Below are 6,018 nucleotides of genomic sequence, written 5' to 3'. Positions count from 1 at the left end.
TTAATTATTATTATTATTTTCTTAGCTTAAAAATAATTCTGTAATAATTAAACATTTTTTTTCAATCATCATTATTATTAATATTATTATTATTATTATTAAACACATTAGACAACCAGTCCTTCACACCCAAGGGTTCTTACATTCCTTGTTTTTGGTAGGTAGGAGGATAATGAGTTATTCTGCAGTACCCGTCCCATGCCATTAATGGTAAAATAGCCATAGAATATTTCAGTGTGTGCCTTGCACCTATTGAAAAGCTGGGATAGGCTCCAACACTTTTGCACTTCTGGTAGATGCTAACTGCATTTTGTCATTTCTATCATTTATCCATTCATTTATCCATCCATCCATGCATCTATCCATTCATTTATCCATCCATCCATCCATCTATCTATCCATTCATTTATCCATCCACCCATCCATCCATCCATCTATCCATTCATTTATCCATCCACCCATCCATCCATCCATCTATCCATTCATTTATCCATCCATCCATCCATCCATCTATCCATTCATTTATCCATCCACCCATCCACCCATCCATCCATCCATCTATCCATTCATTTCTCCATCCATCCATCCATCCATCCATCCATCCATCCATCCATCCATCCATCCATCTATCTATCTATCTATCTATCTATCTATCTATCTATCTATCTATCTATCTATCTATCTATCTATCTATCTATCTATCTATCTATCTATCTATCTATTCATCCATCTATCTATCTGTCTGTCTATCTGTCTGGCTGTCTATCTATCTATCTGTCGATCCATCTATCCATCTATCCTTCCATCCATCCATCTATCTATTCATCCATCTATCTATCCATCCATCCATACATACATCTATCTATCCATCCATCTATAATTGAATTACAGTGGTAAACTTCAGCACAAAAATGCATTTTGTAATACATATATTTTTAAATGAAAATAAGGATTAGTGAGGTAAAAGTTGAAGATTTGGACATAATAAAAGAAAAGCATTATTACTATACAGTACAATACAAGTGCATGCATGTATTTTTTAAATCAGGTTTAATATTTAAGACTGTACATACTGGTAGATCGCTTGTCTGGATACAGAGAAATATACAGAAGTTCCAGCTGTTTGCTACTAGACCTGAGACTGGACGAAAAGGTGAAATTACAAATCAATCCACTAACACATGATAAACATGTATACACACTGTAAAGTTAGAAAAAGAAAGTGAAGTGTGAAACTTACAGAACTGCAGATCGAATCCAGCTGTGCTTTGCTGTGCTGCAGTAAGAACTTCTGCTTGAACGTGAAATATATAGCCTCCACCACTCCAAAATTATAAGGTCACCCACACGTGTCACACACACACTAAAACACTCCACACATCAGCATTGGAGTGGAAGCCAAGCCAAGAATGTTACATTATCTGCCACATTAGCACATGGTCTCCATCTCCTGCCCTCTGGTCCTTCACCTGTCACTCAAATATTCCTTATAAGTGCGGCTGTTTTTAACAAGTTACATTTAGAAACATACATGTTAAATTCATTCCTTACAAATACAAACATCATTAGTAAGACGTTGACATTATGGCACCTGAAATCCCAATTATACCCCCGTACGTTAGTGGTACCATTGCACGTATGCCAGCCAGCCATGCCTGGGGCACAGCTGCACCCCCATACTATGACAGATATTGGCTGCATGTGGCACTCTTACTGAGAACAGTCTGGATGTTTTGACTTTTTGACTTTGGCACTGAGAACTTGACGTACATGTTTTCCACAGCACCACAGCACACGTTTCTACTGTCTTTTGGTCCATATAGGATGAGCTCAAGCCCAGAAAACTTAATGCTGTTAGTTCATGGAACTAATGTTTGGCTTTCTCTTTGCATATTAGAGTAACAGGTTGCATTTTCTGGATTTTTTTTCCATGGATACACTCAGCTGTATGTTACCTTGTATGTCCACAGTGTGAGGTATGCACTGACTAGGTTGCACTTTGGTGTGTTGAAGGTTGTCATCGCTTTATACATAAGAGGTCTCCACACTGACCCCAATGCCCATATTAGCTGCTTATCATATCGGCCCTTTCAACACATTATGTGTCTCTATTGGCTTATCCACTACACCATGACCATCTTATTTAATTATATTGGATTAGTAATATTAGTGTTGTGTTTACTGGGCCATGTCCATATTATATACATTCATTATAGCAAGTGCTGACAGATGTATACAAATGGTACCATAATCATAAATGGTAAATCAGGTTCAAGCCAGGAAACAGTATAAACTGGAAGGCAACATATCATTATATAATGGTGAATCAGTGGCTACAGCATTGGCTCCTTGCATACATGTGAAGGTACCATTGACGCAGAGGCTTATATTGGGATGATAGAGTCTATAGAGACTTGTGCTGCCGTCACTGTGACATATTTTATGTGCTATATAAAATGCTACAACAGCGTGTCTTCGTAGACACAAGGTGCGAGTGCTAGACTGGCCTGGCCGCGGTCCAGATCTGTCTCCTATTAAAGAGGAGAATCTGAGAACGGTGACCTCGGACTGTTTAGAATGGTGTGTTAACACAGTGTATTGCAGGCATCAAATTCGAAATGTGTTTATTAATCAGAAATATACTGTATGTATTGGTCAAAGAAAACAATGTAAATCATTTTGTGTACTTTTGGCTGTTAAATAAAAATGTATAATAAAACTAAATGCAAATATTTGTTTAGTAAATAAAAATAATAATACAAAATTAATAAAAACAAATTACATTTGCAACATTAAGTAGCATTATATTTGTCAGGTGTACAGATGTTACAGTCTGGGAACTATCTACATAGGGCTACATTAAAATATATATTTACATTTATTCTGAAAAAAAAAACACTTTCTATTTAATAATAAATAAAAATAATAATATATATAAATAATAAATAATAATATATATTAATAATAAATAATAAACAATAATATATATTAATAATAAATAATATATATATTAATAATAAATGACTAAATTATTCAACAGAAAATAAAGGGTAAATTACGAACAAATGAAACCTCCCTAAACAGTTAAAATAAATGCATGAAACCACAACATTTTCAGCATTTAGCAGATGCTTTAATCCAAAGCGACTTACAGTACACATTCTGAGCAATCAAGGTTTTAGGGCTTTGCTCAAGGGCCAACAGTGTCAACCAGCGACCTTCTGCTTACTTCTCCAGTACCTTAACCGCTAGGCTACACTTGCCCTATAATAATTGGCTTATAATGATGTGCCTAGAATTTCATAATGTTCTTTAAGACTAATTATAAGTAACCAGAGTAAAAGTTAATAGTTTAAATTGAGTTAAAAACATTACAGGAACATTAGTTAAGCTTTGGCCAAAGGAAACGCAACAAGAAATATTTGCCACTAATCCAGCATATCAGCATTGTGAAGGACCCTTCACTCCCCTCTTACACACTCGTCACTCTGCTGCTGTCTGGTAGAAAGTACCGGAGCATTCGGTGATTCACTGCTAGACTCTGTGACAGCTTTTTTCCATGAGCCACCCGACTACTCAACTCAAATCTGAACTGATGGACACCCCCTACACACACACACACACACACACATTCAGCTACATACTCCATGTTTAACACTACATTATCTTTTAGTCCCAACCCTGGAGTTATATAAGTCCATTTTTTACATGTCGTTTCATTTTATTATATACTTCTATATATATACTTCCACTTGAACCTGGAATATCCATCAGAGAGACACATAACCTTGGGAAATGAACAATGGTGCTGCAAAAACATATCTTACCATTCATTATTGCATGGACATTTTGTTTAAATAAAATGTGGATATAGAGTTCACTCCACAAATGTTGTAACATCTGAACACCTCAGATTGTGCTGTAATGTGCTGTAAAAACACTATTTATTGCTTATACTTTTGACTTAAAATTGTATTCAGAATATTTAAAACACACCTCATATTAGATGCACGATGAATAAAAAAAAAACTAATGTATATTCCTGTTTATATTTGATGTTGTAATGTTTGGGAGCTTCTACGTATTAAAATATTGTTTAGGATTTTAGTGATTTTGTCCATCCAGTTTTAAAATACTGTCATAAACATGGGATGTTCTTTTAGAACAGAATACAATATTGTCAGTAAAATATATAAACTGATGTTTTTCCTTATTCTAAGTAAATACCAGTAGCTGCATGTTACCTTAAAAGTCCACAGTATGAGGCGTTCAGTGATGCGGCTGCACTTTGGTGTGTTAACAGTTGTCACCACTTTATCACAAAAATGACTTGACTTTAGTGGACTCAGTATTCTGGAGCCAATATTAGCAGCTTATCAGAGAATGTTTCCACACTCACACTGTGTCTGTTTTACTGTGTAATTATACACTGGTGATTTATCTGCTCGACGTTGGCTGTGACGTGTATAAATGTCTGGGAGATTTTTAATTATGGCTGATGAGCTGATTTTTTTATCTGCTTACATCATAGTTCAAATGATCCACAATAAATTCTACACATTAGGCTTAACCTAATAACATACTAGACACAGTAGGAAGTAGGACAATGGTCATATTAATTCAAAATAAAATACTTAAACTTAGGGTGTCAGTGGTATTACTAAGAAAATACATTATGATAAAATGAATTGAAAAAGGAAGGAAAATATTATAATAATCATTTATAAAAGCTGAAATGCAATAGAAAATATCAAGTGTAGTAGTATTTAAAGCCCTTTAATATGAATACAAGAAATAATATTTCACACTATTGTGCATATGTGCATACAGAGGTGCGGTACAATGTAATGAACTGATGTTCCATCAAGGTGTATATCTGCTCTTCAGTGTTTTTTAAAATATGCTCCAAATTAAACTTAGACCAGGCTTGAAAGAAATGATTATAATAATGATAATAATAAAATAAATAAATAAATGATTAATAATAACAATATGTATTATTATTATTATCATTATTATTTTTATTTTTATTATTATTATTATTATTTGCCAGCAGTTACCAGATATGTCTAATGTAAATCATTCTAAAAATACATTTATATAAATAAATAAGTAAATAATAACAACAATAAATACTACTACTACTACTAATAATAAATAAATCAATTAATAATTATTATAACAATCATATTTATTATTATTAATATTAGCCATCAGTTACCAAATATGTCAAATAACTGTAAATGAGTCTATAAATACATTTATATTAATTAATAAATAATAACAATAAAAACTACTACTACTACTACTAATAATAATAACATTTTGTTATTATTATTGTTATTATTATTATTATTATTATTATTATTATTATTATTATTAGCAGCCAGCAGTTACCAGATATGTCTAATCACTGTAAATCAGTCTATAAATACATTTATATAAATAAATAAATAATAACAATAAATACTACTACCAATAATAATAAAATAAATAAATTAATTAATAATTATAACAGTCATATTTATTATTAATTTATTATTATTAGCCATCGGTTACCAAATATGTCAAATAACTGTAAATCAGTCTATAAATACATTTATACAAATAAATAAATAAATAAATAAATACATAATAACAATAAATACTACTACTACTACTTATAATAATAATAATAATAATAAAAAAAAAATTAAGTAATTAAAATTATAACAGTCATATAATTATTATTACTATTATTGTTATTATTATTATTATTATTATTATTAACAGCAGCAGTTACCAAATATGTGTAATAACTGGAAATCAGTTAATGTATATAAATAAATAAATTATGAAATAAAAAAATAAATACCAACAATTACTACTACTACTACTAATAATAGTCATAATAATAATATTGTTTTTGAAATCAAATAAATGAGCTTCAACTCTGTGACTGTCCATGCTTTTTGCTGACTTTTATTTTTATTAACGGACTTTTATTTTGGTATTGTATTCAACACACTAGCATTAGAG

This window comes from Trichomycterus rosablanca, chromosome 25, assembly GCF_030014385.1.
Source record: "Trichomycterus rosablanca isolate fTriRos1 chromosome 25, fTriRos1.hap1, whole genome shotgun sequence".
Lineage (NCBI taxonomy): Eukaryota > Metazoa > Chordata > Actinopteri > Siluriformes > Trichomycteridae > Trichomycterus > Trichomycterus rosablanca.
Note: the sequence above shows the minus strand (reverse complement) of the source record.